The sequence below is a fragment of the Camellia sinensis genome, chromosome 10 (genome assembly GCF_055761805.1).
Source record: "Camellia sinensis isolate YWXY chromosome 10, ASM5576180v1, whole genome shotgun sequence".
Lineage (NCBI taxonomy): Eukaryota > Viridiplantae > Streptophyta > Magnoliopsida > Ericales > Theaceae > Camellia > Camellia sinensis.
The window spans coordinates 129,378,539-129,396,398 of record NC_138970.1 but is presented as its reverse complement, the minus strand read 5'-3'; positions in this window follow the sequence as shown (position 1 = coordinate 129,396,398).

The window sequence follows — 17,860 nt, the reverse complement described above, 5'->3', positions numbered from 1 at the left end:
GATGAAGAACACATAAAAAGACACACAACAGTATATATAAGTATGACATATATTGAGATTCTATTGAAGAGTATAGTTTGATATATCTTTTGTATTTTTGAACAATTATGGTTCGTGACTCGTTCATATCCTCTTAGTAGATGTGAATATCGGATGAGAAAGGTTATGAGCACTTGGGTTGTATCTTGGAGCCACTGCACTCCGGTTGTACCTTCACTTGGGGAGGAACAACGGTTTTAAAGCAGTGACTACCTGTCTCTCAATCTCACAGGCTAACTCTTTCTTACTCTATATGAATTTACTTACTTTCATATTTTATTTGTCGTAAATCTCTTAATTATTTTATTAATTAAATTATATTAATAATAATATTTTTCTAACAACATATAGTAGTTTCTAGGTTTTTGTTTGATAATTTTTTATAGTATCTTGTTTTTGTTTAAATATGCTTATGCTTATTCTTTCTAAAAATAAAAGCAAAAAATGTTTGGTACACATTTTTTAAAATAAACAAAACACATGCAAAAAAACATGTTTAATGAATGGTTAGAAATGAGGGTTGGGAGGATGGGAGTGGGCCCATGGGGAGGGAGGGTTGCTGGAGGTGGTGGCTTATGGGTGGGGGTGGGAGTGGGAGTGGGAGAGGGAGGAGATAATGGATGACTGGAGAAAGGTGGCGGGCTTTGCTAGGATTGGAGGACGCAATGGTGGAGTTTGGATTTTGGCTTAGGGAGAATAGTATTGAGTTGAAATCTTAATAAGAACCACAATCCAATTGAATTCAATTTTCAATTGATGTCACAATTAAAAATCAATTGATACCAAAGTTACACTAGAGATATACTTAAGTTAGGATCATTTTATTTTTGTTATTAATTTTATTTTTTATGAATAATAGTTTAAAAAGCAATCATATACTTCCGTAAAAATATATTCACGTACGTAAAAGAGATATAGAGGGCAGATAAAGGATGAGCGAAACTATGGAGAGAAAAAATAAAATTTATAATAAGAAAATATTTAGCATAATTAAACATTTTAAGTGACAAATTACAACAACAAAAAATAATATAAAAGGAAAAGTAGAGAAAAGAGAGATATAAAAATTTACAAAAATACTTGAAACTTCAAAATAATAATTTTTTTATTAGAAGCAATAGTGCGATCACATGTCTCCCTGGCTACAAGTGGCTTGGCCCTTCGTTGGAAGTGGTGATTGGTGGGTGAAGATGGCAAGGCAAGGAGAAAGAAGAGAATGAAAACTTGTTTTTAGAATACGTGAATATATATATATATATATATATATTAGGGCAAATTACAGTGATAATCCCTGCAGTTTATCTATTTTATCATTTTGGTCCCTGTTGTTTTAATTTCATCAATTGTGCCCCTGAATTTTACGGATTGTGTCATATTAGTCCAATAAATAACGTCAGTTAAGTTTGATAGACGGAAATCAAATGATGTGTCAATTTGATCCCTGTAATTTATAGGATGTGTCAATTTGATCCATGTTCTGTCTTTCCTATAAACTACAGGAACCAAATTAACACATTTCATAAACTATAGGGACCAAATTGACACATCATTTGATTTTCCATCCATCAAACTTAACCGCTGTTATTTCTTGGACTAATATAACACAATCTATAAAATTCAGTGGCAAAATTGATCAAATTGAAACAATAGGAACCAAAATGATAAAAACAGGTAAATTACAGGAGCCAGTTACATAATTTGTCCTATATTTTACTTTTATAAATTTGTAAAACAAAAAATTATCAAACATCTGTTGGTTTATTCTTCGCATATATGATATGTTGGAAATTATGGTTTTTTATAAGTTTATTTTGAGTTAACTTTGAGTTCAATTTTGAGTAGGTCCCACACGTTTTTTCAGGTGGGTTCAAAAAGATGACGTGTTCCTTGCCGCATAGCCAGTTACACAGTGCAAACGGTTCGTCAAAACCAATTATGAGTAAATGTGAAGTTAACGTTGTTTTCAGGTTTGTGGAATGAACAATTAAAGAGTAAAATGTGGGTTTCATTGAAATGATTGTCCCATATTGAAACTTTAAGAAAGCTTGTATGTGTTTATAAGCTCTAGGTGGACAAACTTGGGTTGGGCTCCAAGGGGCACCCCAAGTTTGTAAAAAAGAGCAGCTATGGACAAAGTGAGCCTTGGATCAAGCCACCACACGCGCGCGCTCGCCGCCATCGCCGTCCGTCCAAGCCAAACCGAGTCCAGGTTATGGGTTGGGTCCTTACATTAATTTTTTGGACAATTTATCTGAATTTTTTCCAAAAATTCTTGCGGGAAAATTATTTTTTCTAAATGAAATTAATTCAAATTTTGCACCAAATTTGAATTCAATTTTCTGTCCAAACAGTGCCTCCTCCGGTCCAATTTCCAGCAAGTTCAAACAAGTTTTTCAACCTGTTTTAACAGATTGCACCGGACAGATACAATTTCTTCCAGACAGATTCAAACATATTTGAATTTTTGCACCTATTCATTTCAAATCTACACCTGCTCGGCTCTACAGATTTGAATCTTTATCTGTTTAATTCAAATTGTACCTGTCTTCCCAATAGTCACCTTCTATGCCTATAAATTCATAATCATTCTAGCAAATTTTGACATCTAGAAAATTAATTCTCTTCCCCTTTTTACTCTTTATATTGTTCTTCATACTAGTTTTTTAGAGAATTCAGAGAGTATAGAACACGAGTTCTAGTTCGCCGTACAGATTGTTTGGAGTGCTATTACAATCTGTGTAAAAATCATTGTATCCTGGGAGATGCCATTTATCCGTAAGCACCGGAACAGAACGAATATGTCTTAAGGACAAAATGTCACACACTCGACTTGATCATTTTTGTAGTAATTCACTTCGGTAAATAAATTATGTAAGTAGTTTATTTTTATTTGTTTGATTTCGTTTCAAGTTATTTATTTTGTTTTATACAAAAGATTGTTCCAACAATCTTAAGATAAATTCAAATTATTCTTTTTATACATAATTTTTTCGTTTGTTTCCTTTTCTTTTCTTCTTCTTACAGAAATTATTTTTTGTGCTTATACAAAATAATATTCTAGTTGAAAAATACAAATAATAGTAATATATTGTTTAACAAATAGTAATAATATACTATTTATTTTCTTTGACAACTAATAATAATATACTAGTTATCATTAACAATTTCAGAATATCATTTATGAAGTCGGTCAGAAATTAATTTTGGTTTCCAGAAATAATTTCTGAGTTTTCATTAAATAAAATTATATTTTCAGTATATTAATTTTTGAAGTGTTACAGAAATATTTTTTGTGTGGAATTAATTTGTTTAAATAAAATTTTATTTTCAAATTAATTGAAAATAAAAGTTACAATTCTTGTTTCTTGTATTTTTACAGAATTAAAATCCTGTATTTATGTTTTAAATTTTCAATGTAGTATAAAATTCTAATTATAATTTTGTTTTATAATTTGAAATCCATGGCTATTGGAACTAGTCAAACTAATGTTCAAACCAGTACTATTATGATGACTGCAATTGCTCCGACCCCTCCTCCTGTTGTGATTGTGCCAATCAATCACGGTGAAAAGCTAGAGAAGTTCTTATGAACTGATTTTAAAATATGACAGCAGAAAATATTGTTCTATCTTACTACTCTCAACCTGGCACGTTTTCTCCGTGAGAATGTTCCTACTCTGAAAGATGATGAAACCAACCGACAAGTGGTTATTGTGGTCGATGTCTGGAAACATGCTGATTTCCTTTGCTGGAACTACATCTTGAACAGACTTGATAACACATTATACAATGTCTACAGCCCTATCAAGACGGCAAATGAACTTTGGGAGTCTTTAGAGAAAAAATACCAAACAGAAGATGCTGGTTCAAAGAAATTTGTGGTTGATAGATTTCTGGACTTTGTGATGGTTGATTCTAAAACTGTGATCAGTTAAGTTTAAAATCTCCAACTCATTCTACATGACATTCATGCAAAATGCATGTTTCTGAATGAATCCTTCCAAATTGTTGTCTTAATTGAAAAATTACCACAAAGTTGAAAGGAATTCAAGAACTACATCAAACACAAGTACAAAGAAATGACTTCAGAGGAATTGATTGTGCGTTTAAGGATTGAGGAGGACAACCGCAATTCCGAGAAACGGGTTGGTAACCATCCAATAGAGTCTAAGGCAAATGTGGTGAAACATGCTCTAAAAGTAAAGAAACGGAAATATATTCTGGAGAAAGTTCTGCACAAGGCTCTAAAGGAGAGGAAACTAAGAAATAAAAGTTCAATGGAAAATGTTACATTTGTGACAAAGAGTGACATTGGGCCAAAAATTGTTGTAGCAAGCGCAAAGGCAAAAGAAGATCAAGCAAGAAGCCTGCTCAAGCCAATATGACCGAAGTGGATAAAATTTCCAATGATGTAGATCACCGAAGTGGAAATCTAAAAGAATAGTGGATGGACACTAGTGCTACTCGCCACATCTGTGCCGACAAAAAGATGTTCACATCTTATTCTGTGGTGGACAACGGCATACAACTTTTCATGGGCAACTCCTCGACTTCTAAAGTTGAAGGACAAGGAAAGATTATTCTGAAAATGACATTTGGAAAAGAACTCTCTCAACAATGTGCTGTATGTACCAGACATTCGCAAGAATCTTGTTTCCGGATCACTGTTGAGTAAAAATGAGTTTAGACTAATGTTTGAGAGTGATAAATTTGTACTTACTAAAAATGAGATGTATGTAGGGAAATGTTACATGTTTGATGGCCTTTTTCAAAATAAATGTAATGATTGTTGTACCCTCTGTTATTAATAAAAATACATATTATTCTTACTTGCTTGAGTCTTCAAATTTGTGGCATGGTAGATTAGGACATGTTAATTATGAATCTTTGTATAGATTAATTAATATGGAATGTTTACCTAAATTTAACATTGATTTAAATCATAAATGTAAAATTTGTGTTGAGGCAACATTAACTAAAACTCCTTTTTATTCAATAGAACGAAGTACGGAGCCACTTGAATTAATTCATGGTGACATTTATGATTTTAAATCAATTCAAACTAGAGGTGGGAAAAAATATTTTGTCACTTTTATAGATGACTATACTAGATATAGTTATGCTTATTTAATTCGAACAAAGGATGAAACTTTGGAAACTTTCATTCAATTTAAGAATGAAGTTGAAAATCAAGTTGGTAAGAAAATTAAAAAACTAAGTGATAGAGGTGGTAAATATGAATCATCTTTTGGTGAGTTTTGTAAAGAACATGAAATAATTCATCAAACCACTGCTCCTTACTCACCTCAGCAAAATGGAATTGCTGAAAAGAAAAATAGGACTTCAAAAGAAATTATGAATGCCATGTTAATAAGTTCTGGATTACCTCAGAACTTGTGAAGAGTAGCAATACTTTCTGCTAATTATATACTTAATAAAATATCCCAAAAGAAAGTAAATCAAACACCTTATGAAAAATAACATGGTAAAGTATCATCCTACAAATACTTAAAAGTGTGAAGGTGTTTGACTAAAGTGGCTATCCCTAGTCCTAAAAAGACTAAAATAGGTCCTAAAACTGTTGATTGCATATTCATTAGTCATGCCAAGAATAGTAGTGCATATCGTTTTTTGATTCATAAGTCCGAACATTTCGAAATGCATGTAAATACTATTATTGAATCTCGAAATGCATCATTCTTTGAAAATATATTTTAAAATAAAACTGGACAGGAGACTAGTACTAATAAAAGATCTCATAATACTATTACTAGTCATAAACAAAAACAAGATAAAAAACAAGAGCAAGAGATAAATCAAATTGAGGAAGAGGAACATAAGCTTAGTAAACGTGCTAAAATCTCAAAATCTTTTGGTCTAAATTCTCTAACATTTTTGTTAGAAAATGAGCCTTTAACTTTTAAATAAGTTATGTCTAGTCTTGATGCTCTTTTATGAAAAGAGGTTGTAAATAGTGAAGTTGAATCCATCTTACAAAATCACACTTGAGAATTTGTAGATCTTCTACCAGGTTGTAAACCTCTTGAGTACAAGTGGATTTTCAAGAGAAAAATGAAAGCAGATGAATCAATTGACAAATACAAAACAAGTCTTGTGGTTAAAGGAAGGTCTTGATTACTTTAACACATACTCACCAGTTACGAGAATAACATCCATTAGAATGCTAATTGACATTGCATCTTTGAACAATCTAGAAATTCATCAAATAGATGTAAAAATAACTTTTTTAAATAGTGAGTTGAATGTAGAAATTTACATGAAACAACCAAAAAGATTTTCTGTTCCAGGGAAAGGAAAGATAGTATGTAAATTGGTTAAATCATTATATAATTTAAAACAAGTACCAAAGCAATGGCATGAAATATTTGACAAGATAATGATATCAAATGGTTTTAAAATTAATGAATGTGAAAAATGTGTTTATATTAAAAACACAAACAAATGTTATGTTATTGTGTGTCAATTTTCGACCACACTGCCAATCAAGCACTCAGCTAGAAAACACTGGCAGAATAGATTAAACCCGAACGATCTATCACAAAAAGAAGAGATTTTGGCGGTGGTTCGTCCACCCGGAGGCACTCCGACGATCAAGTCAGTTATCTCTCAAAGATAGCAAAAGTGCTTAACTCACTATTCAGAGCATAAAAAGCATACCTTAAACCTATGGGGCTGTCTCTCTTTTATAGCCAACACTTACTTAATCTCAATAGAAATCTAGCTTCAATAGACTTAAGATTACTGCTAATCTTGGACTCGCAGTAGGATTGGGATAAACTCTCTAAGAGTCTTATCTTTATCCAAATTGAAGTCCTCTCCCATTCTAGGACTTTTGTCCCTTATCCGCTTAACCCGGATTTCGGTTTCTTCGCAGATAACCTCGGCCTAACTGAGATTATCTCGGTGTCATGACCAAGACACGTGACACCTCGGCCACGTGTTGTCATTTAAAAATTATGTCCCCACAACTGCCCCTAGGTTCTATTACCTCGGCATCCTGAGGTGATGGAACCTATATCATTCCTTTCATATAGTACATCGGCTAAGTTTGCTTTATCCTTCATTACCGAGGTCATCATTCGTCGGCTCAAATATGACCAAGACTTAGTCTGTTTTCATCAATGCCTTAGAACCAAAAAACCAAGTTTTGTTCAAGTTTCACAACCGAGATCGTCCTCCTAACCGAGGTCTTGCTCCATTAAATTAAGAACTAAAAGAGTTTCATCACGCGTATGAGCTGTCACGCACAGCAACTCAACCGTTTTTGCCACGCGTCTTTCCCCTACTGAGCCGTGCCTGACACGCGCCATTAAGTCGCATTGCACTTGCGTGCGCCATCTGACAAACACGTCGTCCTAGTGTCACGGACCGAGAAATCCTAATGTTGTCCTCACTAGAAAGCGTTGGAAACCAAAGGAGATTGCTAGAACTCTCTAGAGAATGACTAGAAGAAGGGAGGCTAATAGAAGAATCTAGAACTCTCTAGAGCAGTCAATGGAATGAGAAAGCCTTGGGAGATTGTAGAGCATGCTGGAAGCTTCTAGAACTCCCTGGAGTTTTGTAGATACTTGTACATAATTGTAGAGTTATGTAGACTCTTCTAGACATGTACATACTACAATAGTCCTAGAATACTCTAGCTAGGGAAAGTGTCTAGAACACTCTCCAACATAGTAGTTCTAGAATAATCTTTGTAAGGCTATATAAAGGGGAGGGCCTCATTTGCCCAAACCACCCAAGTAGATCCAAACCACCAAGTGTAATCACAAGCATTCAAGCAATACACAGCTAACATTCTCCAAAAGTTCTCTCTAAGTTCTCTAAAGTCTCTCTTGTGTGTGCAAACTTCTCCTGGCTCCCTTCCACAAAAGGCTTACTTAGGTGCAAGCAAGGCGTGCTACAAGCATCTAAGGCCGCACGGTTGGCTTGGAAAGACTGAGGGTTGGTTCAGAAAATCCAAGGCCGTGACAGTTAGTATCAGAGCCAAAGTTACGAAGGCATCGTGACTAAGGAAGGAAGGGCACTATGTCGGAAGTAACTCACACCGAAGAGAACCGCGGAAGGGAGACTGCTGCAAACTTGGGCAAGAAGGCGAAAGACAAGTCACAGGACATCGTGAGTGCCATAGAGACCCGAGTGGTCAAGGTTGAAGTGGCTATGGCCGATGTCAAGGAGCGTCTTGATCGGCTAGAACAAGGGATGGAGCAACTCGATGGCAAGGTGGAAGGCCAAGTCGAGAAATTGCTTGAGTCCATGCGGGACACCATCCGGATCAACTCTGAAGCGCAGAGGCAAGAAAGCTATGACTTCCAAGAACGAATCCTGAAGGCTATTTGTCAACTCCAAGACCAAGTCCAAGAGTTGAAGGAAGGCTTGGAAGAGACACGGGCGGATTGGGCCATATGCAAGCGAGCTGTGGCTAGTGGCGGTGTTGCCACTAATGCGGGATTCACTCCAAGGCTTGAGGCACCAAAGCCTAAGGAGTTTGATGGCACGCGGGATGCCAAAGAGCTAGATGACTACCTTTGGCACTTAGAGATGTATTTTGAAGCTTTAAACTTAAACGATGAGCTTGCGAAGGTACGCACTACTTCTCTCTACCTCACTAAGTTAGCTGGAGTTTGGTGGCGTCGTAAACATGCGGAAATGAAAAGAGGCATTTGCACTATCTCTTCATGGGAACAATTCAAGAATGAGCTAATGAGGCAATTCTATCCCGAAAATGTAGCATATGAAGCACGTTTGAGGATGAGGGAGTTGAAGCACACCCACTCTATCCGGGATTATGTCCAAGAATTCTCCGGATTAATGCTTCAAATCCCTAACATGAGTGATGATGACTTGCTCTTTAACTTCACAGCTGGGCTTAAGCAGTGGGCACAATTGGAACTACAACGAAGAGGCGTCAAGGATATCTCCACTGCACTCACCGTGGGCGAGACATTGGTGGAATACACTAAGCCGGAAGCTTCTAACTTAGAGTCCACCAAGGAGGGTCAAGGCAAAGGTGGGGGAGCCACATGCACCAAAGAATGGAAGGATTCTAAGGCTTCAAGGTACAGAGAAGGTAGAAGCAAGTCACCAACGGGCAAAGATTGGAAGAAAGAGGCGAATAAAGAAAGCAAGCCCAAAGACAACTGCTTCATCTGCGATGGGCCACATTGGGCGCGCGATTGCCCAAAGAGAAAGAGTCTTAGTGCAATGCTGGAAAAGCAAGAAAGGGAGGAGCAGGCTTGCATGGGATCTCTGCAGCTGCTTGGTGCCATCGAAGCGAAGCCTACTGCATCAACCCAATGGGACAAGGGTTTGATGTACGTAAAGGGCAAGATCAATGGGAAGGCGACCCAAGTCATGGTAGACACAGGGGTTTCCCACAACTTCATCAAGGCGGAAGAGGCCAAGCGACTTGGTCTAAGACTTGACAGCGGTCAAGCATTAATGAAGACAGTAAACGCCAAGGCAAAACCCGTGGAGGGCCTGGCTCGAGAGGTTGAGCTGCACCTTGGTGGATGGCGCGGAAAAGTGAACTTCTCAATAGCATCACTCGATGACTATGATGTGGTGCTAGGGATGGAGTTCTTGCGAGAGTTCAACGTGGCAATGTTGCCTCGCGACAACAAAATGTGCATCATGGAGGGTGGGCCTTACATGGTGCCAATGGCGAGTAAGGAGAATACTACACTCCAACTCCTATCAGCTATTGAGTTGGGGGCAGACAAAGACAAGGTAGAAGGCGCTACCAAAAAGATGATAAGCAGGCAAGCGGCCAAGAAGGTTCTCTCCACAACGCAAGTCAAGGAAGACTCAAAGAAGGGAGAGACTACCTATCAAACTATCCTCCAAGGCAAAAGAGGAGCGAGACCTAAGAGACTTCCACCAAAGAGAAAGGTGGATCACAAAAAGAAGAAAAAGCAAGGCGTCTAGACACGTTATCAAGCACAAATGGCAAGTGCAACTCCCTATGGCAAGGAGGCAAGGAAGATTTTGCAAGGAAGGCGCGACGAGGGCGTCGCCGCATTAGGTGGGAGAGAATGTCATGGACCGAGAAATCCTAATGTTGTCCTCACTAGAAAGCGTTGGAAACCAAAGGAGATTGCTAAAACTCTCTAGAGAATGACTAGAAGAAGGGAGGCTAATAGAAGAATCTAGAACTCTCTAGAGCAGTCAAGGGAATGAGAAAACCTTGGGAGATTGTAGAGCATGCTGGAAACTTCTAGAACTCCCTGGAGTTTTGTAGATACTTGTACATAATTGTAGAGTTATGTAGACTCTTCTAGAAATGTACATACTAGAATAGTCCTAGAATACTTTAGCTAGGGGAAGTGTCTAGAACACTCTCCAACATAGTAGTTCTAGAATAATCTTTGTAAGGCTATATAAAGGGGAGGGCCTCATTTGCCCAAGCCACCCAAGTAGATCCAAACCACCAAGTGTAATCACAAGCATTCAAGCAATACAAAGCTAGCATTCTCCAAGAGTTCTCTCCAAGTTCTCTAAAGTCTCTCTTGTGTGCGCAAACTTCTCCTAGCTCCCTTCCACAAAAGGCTTACTTAGGTGCAAGCAACTGTCACGTACTGACTCATTAGGGATGCGAGTTCTACACCAAGCACCTTGCAAGCGCATTAATTTGTGAGCGGCAAGGCAGGCAGGGTAGATCCCTATCGCATCTCTTGGGTTGGTCCTTGGGCATAATGCACGGGGGTACGCAGTACCACTCGTGGAGCCGGCTTCTCGGGAGGATAACAAGCGCCCAGTCCGTGACAAGTGGTATCAGAGCCAGCCTAGGGGCACTGTGATGGGGACGGGACGTGGGACTTACACCAAGCACCTTCATTGTGGGGTCCGCACCAAGGGTGGTGTCCACGCGGGGCGGGTTTCCCGTAGGTAGGAGAACGGACAAGCATGGGGGCAGGCAGGGTAATGTCCCCCTGACGAGGGCGTCAGGGACTAGCGGTGGTAGCATGTCACGTACCGACTCATTAGGGATGCGAGTTCTACACCAAGCACCTTGCAAGTGCATTAATTTGTGAGCGGCAAGGCAGGCAGGATAGATCCCTATCACATCTCCTGGGTTGGTCCTTGGACATAATGCACGGGGGTACGCAGTACCAATCGTGGAACCGGCTTCTCGAGAGGATGACAAGCGCTCAGTCCGTGACACAAGGCGTGCTACAAGCATCTAAGGCCGCACGGTTGGCTTGGAAAGACTGAGGGTTAGTTCAGAAAATCCAAGGCCGTGACACTAGGCACACTAAATGCGTTTTTGTTGCCATTTCGTGTGTTTGATCAAAATCACTTCTCTCTCTCCGTCTTTTCATTTTTGCATCTTCGTCTTCGTGCAAGCTTTCTCTTTCTAACTTTCTCTAATCCTCCTATTGCTTCAAGCTCTAAAGCTCTCTGCAATCACCGTCGTTCACCTCCTCCAGCAAGGTTTTTGCTGATCCTTTCCGTTTGCTGCCATCATCTGACTCCAGCGTAGTCAACACCAGCTTCATTTTTCTTCGGTGAGTCACTATTTCCTCCTTTATCAGTCTGTGTTTTTCTTTGTACCTTGTACTTTTTTCTTACTTTTTAAAACAATGTAAGCTTTAATTTGGCTGACACGCCATTTTTGTAATCTAAACAATCATTCTTCAATGTCAGGCCGAGGTGCCTTCTTTCCTTATTAGAATGCATATACAACTTTTTTCCCTTTCAAGTGCTTTGAATGTTTCTCTTCTTTTTACTCTTACATGATTCTATACTTAGAATAATTTGCATGCCTTCAATGTACACCTTAACTGTGCAACCTCCTCGGGGTGGAATACCTCGGTTAAACCACTATCGGTTTATTTCGACAAGTACATAGGTACTTCTTTTCAATACAACCTTGGCTTAACTTGTAAATTTTTCTTAAAAATTTCAACAAGTGTTTAAACCAATCTTCCTTTAACATAATCTCGGATTCACTTCAACTTGTAAATTTTTTTTAAAAATTTCAACAAGTGTTAAACATGACCTCAGTTTAACTTCAACTTGTAAATTTTTCTTAAATTTCATCAAGTGTTAAACATGACCTCAGTTTAACTTCAACTTGTAAATTTTTCTTGAAAATTTCAACAAGTGTTAAACCGATCTTGGCATGAAAATTCCAACTCCCAAGCATCATTCTCCAGCCCTCTGCCCCTTAATGTGAACTTAAGTTCTACTTGGGTTCTCATTAGGCATGTGGCTCTGACCTCGTTGCCGAAGTCTATATTTAAACAGAGACTAACCGGTGTTCTCAACCTTGGTTCTTCTGTTAATCTTACCCAAGTGCACTTAGTTTCAATCTGTGTTTGACTTTGCCGAAATGGCAAGTCCAGATTAATTCAACTTAGTTCAACTCTATTATATACAAGTAGAAACTCTGTCATATAATAGGTCTAAGTTATTCGTCATGTTTCAATCAGAAACATCACCAACTTAGTTCAACTCTATTATATGCAAGTAGGAACTCTGCTATATAATAAGTCTAAGTTATTCGTCATGTTTCAATCAGAAACATCGCCAACTTAATTCAACTCTATTATATACAAGTAGGAACTCTGCCATATAATAAGTCTAAGTTATTCGTCATGTTTTAATCAGAAACATCGCCATAGGACTAGTCGATCCTATCGCACAGATTTCAAATTCACAAAAATCAAACTAGCACTTTATTATTACTTCAGCCGATATGCCCCATTGTCGGCAACCGAGATGATTCTATTTGGGCCAAGTTTGGCCTCCCTATTATCTTTCTTATTGCCGACAACCTTTCTCAGGATGAGGTCCCTAACCTTGAACTCTCTTAGGCTGACCTTCTTGTTGTAAACCCTAGCAAATTGTTTGTTGGTATGCCCCCAGCAGAATTGATGTTCTCTCGCACGTTGCAAGTGGATTTTAACAACATTTTCACGCTTTTTTACATAAGCTTCAGCTTCCTTTTACATGTAAGGCCAAAAGAATCCCTGCGATATTGCTCTATGGGCAAGGGATCTGCCCCCTGTATGGCTTCCACCTACTCCTTTGTGGACCTTATATAAAAAGTCTTTAACTTAGGCTGAGCTTTTCTCTTCTCGGACTTAATCATCTAGGCCAAGATCTTGTCTCCTAAAATTTGGGATCTACTCACTAAGGTTGGAGGGATAAGTTGTGACAGCCTGTACAGCCCTTAATCCTGTCTCTTGCTTGCTGTATCCAGTGTTACCCCAGCCTCGCTTCGGCGAGCCGTTTCTCTTTTCTTGTGTTAACGCTTTTGTCCCCGGCGTGTCTTCCTCAACCCTTGCATACTTCTCTATTCTGACCATGAGTTCCTCCATACTCTTTGGCAGTGTTTTTGCTAGTGATTTTCGTAGCAGACAGTCATCTTTCAGGCCGTTCTTAAAGGACACAACCGCCACCTCTTGGTTGCATCCTGCTACTCGGTTGAACACTTTGTAATACCTCTTGACATAAGCCCTAAGGCTTTCATCCTCACTGATTCTCAAGGCCATCAAGGAGTCCACCCTTAATGGTTGTAGTTTGTCTGTCACAAACCTGGCCATGAACATCTCGGCCAGGCCTTCCTAGGTTTTCACAGTTCCTTTCGGCAACTTGTGAAACCAGTCCGATGCAATTTCCCCAAAGGACGAGAGAAACACCTTACAGAGCAACGGCTCGTTCTCAGTGTATAATGCCATCGAGTTCAGGTACAAGCCGACGTGAAAGTTCGTGTCCGACTTACCGTCGTATATCTGGAATCTCGGCATGTGGAACCTTTTTGGGGCCTCAGATTTGTCCAACTCTACTGAGAACAGTGTCCTCGGCTTGACCGGAGAGGTCACCTCGGCATCTTGTCGCTTTCTCTAGAGGTAATCCCTCAGATCCTCCTTGGTTCATTTAGGAGCTCGGCTATCTCCAAATTTCAACCTCTTTGGTGCATTACTTCCAGTGTCATTGTGAGTCCTTTTAGACCTCCCTCCATTGGTCGTGTCGAAACAGAGTTCCTTCTCCTGAAGATCCCGATGTTCTTTGGGTGCATGTTTCTTTTGTTCGACGTGTCTTCTGGGATTCTCCATGTCCGACCTCTCGCGAAGGCCGATGAGAATGTCCCTTGGTCCTGTCATGCTGAAGGACTGCAGGAATCGTTTTCTGCCCCCCTTTTTAGGCACCTTTTTTGGCCGCTGGAATCAGCGTATCTTGTAGCGAGAACGGTGGCTGCATGACGTTCTGCATCATGAAATTGACGACCGTTTGTAGGCCCGCCAATTTGTCTGCCATTCCCTTCATCTCGTCGTCCCTCCACAAGCATCTATCTTTCTATACCTGGAAGTCGTCCTCTTTATAATACCCACTCCGATCCGATTTCTTCGATACGCCGCCCTCCTACCCGACATCCTTTCCTCCGTGATTCTTATCACGAGTCTCTTCGTTGCAGTTGTATTATTCGACATCAAGGTCAATATGTTTCCCACTCTTAGTAGGGGTGTCGTCCCCACCCTTCTCTTTTTGTCCATTGTTGGCCATATATTCTCCTTTCTCTCCCATAGACGGCGCCAAATTGTGTGTGTCAATTTCCGACCACACTGTCAATCAAGCACTCAGCTGGAGAACACTGGCAGAATAGATTAAGCCCGAACGACCTGTCACAAAAAGAAGAGATTTCGACGATAGTTCGTCCACCCGGGGGCACTCCAACGATCAAGTCAATTATATCTCAAGGATAGCAAAAGTGCTTAACTCACTATTCAGAGCATAAAAAACATACTTTAGACCCATAGGGGTGCTTCTCTTTTATAACCAACACTTACCTAATCCCAATAGAAGCATACCTTCAATGGACTTAGGATTACTACTAATCTTGGACTCCTAGTAGGATTGGGATAAACTCTCTAAGAGTCTTATCTTTATCCAAACTGAAGTCCTCTCCCATTCTAAGACTCTTGTCCCTTATCCGCTTATCCCAGATTCCAGTTTCTTTACAGATAATGTAAGGCCCCGGTGTCCCACATCGGGAATGGAGGGGGAGTTCCTGTGCTATAAAAGTAAAACCTGGACCCTTATATAGCATCGAGGCCTTTTTCCAAGTGGTGAAATCCCTATTAGAACTCCCCAGTTAAGCGTGCTTAGGCTGGAGTAGTTCTAGGATGGGTGACCCACTGGGAAGAACAAATCCGTGCGGGCATGACCCAAAGCGGACAATATCGATGACGTGTAAAGGGTCGGGGCGTTACAAATGGTATCAGAGCCGACTCTCCGGGGTACCGAGTGTGGGCCCCTGGCGTCTCTCAGTGCATGTGGGCGGGCTTGCGAGCTGGCAGGCTACGGCACGAGGACGTGCCTTATGGGGGGTGGATTGTAAGGCCCCGGTGTCCCACATCGGGAATGGAGGGGGAGTTCCTGTGCTATAAAAGTAAAAACCTGGACCCTTATATAGTATCGAGGCCTTTTTCCAAGTGGTGAAATCCCTATTAGAACTCCCCAGTTAAGCGTGCTTAGGCTGGAGTAGTTCTAGGATGGGTGACCCACTGGGAAGAACAAATCTGTGCGGGCATGACCCAAAGCGGACAATATCGATGACGTGTAAAGGGTCGGGGCGTTACAAATAACCCCGGCCTAGCCAAGATCATCTCGGTGTCATGACCAAGACACGTAACACCTCGGCAGACACTTCAGTATCACCTCGGTCACGTGTTGTCATTCAAAAATTATGTCCCCACAGTTATAGTATGTCTTTATGTGGATGATATACTCATCGTAGGTAGTAATAATGACAAGATTAAAACTATCAAGAAAATGTTGAACAAACATTTTGACATGAAAGATATGGGGATTGCTAATGTAATACTTGGTATGAAAATTATCAAAACATCAGAAGGATATGCTTTATCACAATCACATTACATTGACAAAACATTTAACAAATTCAGCAAAGATGATGATCATCTTGCTAGAACACCTATGAATGTTAATTTGTTTCTTTCTAAAAATATACATAAAAGTATTTCTCAATTAAAGTATGCCCAAATTATTGTAAGCTTAACGTACTTGATGAACTACACTCGCTCAGATATAGCCTATGCAGTAAGTAAATTAAATAAATATACGAATAATCCAAGAGTAGAATACTGGAAAGCTATTATAAGGGTTCTAAGATACCTTAGATTTACTCGTAATATTGTACTAAATTATACTAGATATCCAGCAGTACTTGAAGGATACTGTGATGCAAACTGAATATCGGATACTAAAAACTCAAAATCCACCAGCGGATATGGTAGGGTAGCTGTATCTTGGAAATCTTCCAAACTGACTTGCATTGCTAGATCTACTATGGAATCAGAATTTATAGCTTTAGATAAAGCTGGGAAAGAAGCAGAATGACTTCGTCACTTCTTTGAAAATATTCTAATATGACCAAAATCGATGCCTGCGATATGCATACATTGTGATAGTCAATCAACAATTGGTAGAGCACAAAGTCATATGTATAATGGAAGTCACGTTACATTCATCGTTGACATAATACCGTAAGACAACTACTCTCTAATGAAATTATTTCCATTGAATATGTGAAATCTAAAGACAACATAGCGGATCCACTAACCAAAAGATTAATAAGAGAGTTAGTTGAGAATTCATCGAGGGAAATGGAGCCTATTAAATAATAGTTACCACAACGGCAACCCAACCTAGTTGACTTGAGATCCCAAGTTCTAGGTTCAAAGGGACAACCTAAAACTCATAAGGATCACTACGGAGTCAAACTTCTACCCATTTCTATGATGAAATAGTGATGTCTGCAACGTTTTAAGTTAAGTAATACTTTTAATGGTTCTTATTTCTAGGAACACCTAGTAGAGTTTGGCGGGATATTCTTCATAAGAATCACCTATATGAGTGTGAACTTGGCCGGTTCTATGAGATTTGTGAAGGGCTATAATTCTCTAAAGCACTCATGAAAGGCCAGGTTGTTCAGGGTCAAAATGAACATTATAGTGAGAACTAAACTGTGTCTGATAAATATACTGCGTGAGTTCTATTGTCTTGATTTACACAAATGGCTGAACAGTTCAAGACTTTATACTCATTGGTTAACTAGTAAATCTGATAGTGTCTCACAATGGAAGGTTCAAAGCCAAAAGCTACATATCCTTTATAGAATATTTCAAATTTATGTACTCTCTGTAATCAGATCATGTTGTATTTTTTTTCCATCAAATTCCATTCATGTGAGTGATTGTTGGAAATTATGATTTTTTATAGACTTATTTTGGACCAACTTTGACTCCAAATTTGAGTGGGTCCCACGCGTCTTTTGGAATGGGTCTAATGAAGTGACGTGTTCCTTGCCATATGGCAAGTCACATGGTGCAAACGATTCGTCAAAACTATCTATGAGTTAATGGGAAGTTAACGTCGTTTTCGAGTTCGTGAAATAGACAATTAAAGAGTAAAATGTGAGTTTCATTGAAATGATTGTTCCACATTGAAACTTTAAGAAAGTTTGTATGTGTTTATAAACTCTAGGTGGACAAACTTTGGTTGGGCCCCAAAGAGCACCTCAAGTTTGTAAAAGGGAGGAATTATGGACAAAGTGAGCCTTGGCTTAAACCATCACACAAGCGCGCACGCGCGCCGGCGGCGTTGGCAGTCCAAGCCGAGCCGAGTCAAGCCGGGTCCGGGTTATGGGTTGGGTCCTCACATTAATTTTTTAGACAAAGTTTATTTGAATTTTTTTCAAAAATTCTTATAGGAAAATTATTTTTTCTGAATGAAATTAATTCAAATTTTGCGCCAAATTTGAATTCAATTTTCT